Source organism: Vigna unguiculata, unplaced genomic scaffold, assembly GCF_004118075.2.
Source record: "Vigna unguiculata cultivar IT97K-499-35 unplaced genomic scaffold, ASM411807v1 contig_539, whole genome shotgun sequence".
Taxonomy (NCBI): Eukaryota; Viridiplantae; Streptophyta; class Magnoliopsida; order Fabales; family Fabaceae; genus Vigna; species Vigna unguiculata.
The window spans coordinates 28,739-30,784 of NW_021011256.1; positions in this window are offsets into that span (position 1 = coordinate 28,739).

Here is a 2,046-nt window from a genome sequence, read left to right on the forward strand (position 1 = left end):
TTGTTCATCACACTTAAAGGCTTGGGGACTAGTGTACTACACCTAGCCAATTCGACCAAATAATAATAATAAACATCCACCAGACCTATACGTGAAGTTATTCAGGAAATCGGCCCAGGCTAACCTAATCCTAACCGGCCTAAACCAGTAACCTAGGACACTAAGTACTAGCCCAAGACCACACATTAAGTGATAGCGGCACGAGCCGTTGAGAAGATACTCGGCCTATACCGACCACCTTGGTATGCTTAATGGAATCAAAGCACTCCCAAAATTCAGCAAGCCCGTAATAATCAGACTAAGGGCCTAGGCTAAGGCCCAGGCCCACCTATGGCCCAAGCCAGGGCCCGACCCATGGAATGGTCAGACATAATTAATAATCTATAAATACACATGGACCCCACGAATTAAAGGTACGCATTCATTACTCCATTAATCACCTCATTTGACTTTTTGAGAGCTTTGGCTGACTTAAGCTTTGGAGTCCCTTCTGCAGGTAACCCCTCCCGGGTCCAAGCCGATATCTGCTAGATGGAAAGAGGCTAACCGAGGAGATAGCGGATATATAGGTAAGGTGGCACTTGTGCCTAATAGATCTTATTTGTTCTCTGCAAGAACAATTTATAACAAACTGTTTTATTAAAAAAATAATTCTTTTTGTAATAAATGTTTTAAACATCATGTACTAAGTTAGATAAAAAGAAAGCACTCTTTTTATTTAGGAAAATATCCCAAGAAAAAACATCTCGCTAAATGAAGTTCTTGATAAATTCTAATGAATTCGTTGAACAAAAATAATATGTGGACGAAATTTGTATTTTTTCTAAGTAAAACACCATGAATTAATCCTCTTGAAAGTATATTTGTGCCAAGTAAAACTAATTTATTGAACAAATTATGCCGAGATTAACGACATCTAAAACTCAATTTAATAAATATTTTCAAGTTTTCCTTCATTCCAATGTATTTCACATTTTAATTATGTAAAATATTTAATTACTCAGATGGTCCCCATCTTGGTAGAGGTAATTTAGTATCCGCTTCTAACAAAAGGTTTATCATATTACAACTTTTGAAAAAGTGGCTCGAGTTCCTTTTCGACAAAAATTACTAACCCTATTAATGGCATGTCAGTTAATATGTGTTTTTTTGTTTTTTTTTTAATTTCCTTTATTTTTTTAAATTTTTAATTTTTTTTGCAAAAAAAGTTGTTGCCATGTGTCAGGACTCTGGTGTGACACGTGGCATTGTTTATGTCATGTGACAGGGCAATGCCACGTGTTAGTGTCACTATCAAATGTTTTGATTTCAATTTAGTTCTCATATATATATATATATATATATATATATATATATATATATATATATATATATATTATTAATTCAATTTAGTTCGTACTTATGTGTCTCTGATTCAATTATGACCCCTTTTTTTAATAATTAAAATATTTTTTAATCCTTTTTTATAAGATTAAAACTAATTAAGTATAAATATTTACAAAATTATTTATATTAAAATTTAGTTGTAAAGTCATTTTAGTACGTCTTTTCAATAAAAAATATATTAGTATAACATTCATAGAAATAATAAATTTGATCTTAAATTGGAGAGAGACAATGTTGTTCTATTTTGAAAAAAAAAGTAATAATTAAAAAAACATGAATTAATATACAATAATATAATATGTTAAAAAGTCATTTTTAATAAAAAATATTAGTATAATATTTATACAAATAGTAAATTTTGTTTGAAATTGGAGAGAGACAATATTGATCTGTTTTGAAGTAAAAAAATTGGGATGACTATATTGCTCTATTAGTATAACATTTTTTTACCACTAAACTTTAATATAAATATCAATACTTAATTTTCTAAAACTATTTACACTTAATTAATTTTAATCTTATAAAAACTGGATTAAAAAATTTTTTTAATTATTAAAAAAATTGGGACAAAATTGAATCGGAGACACATAAGTAGAGAGTATATTGAATCAAGAAGACATATATGAGATTAAATTGAAATCAAGACAGTACATTTGACAG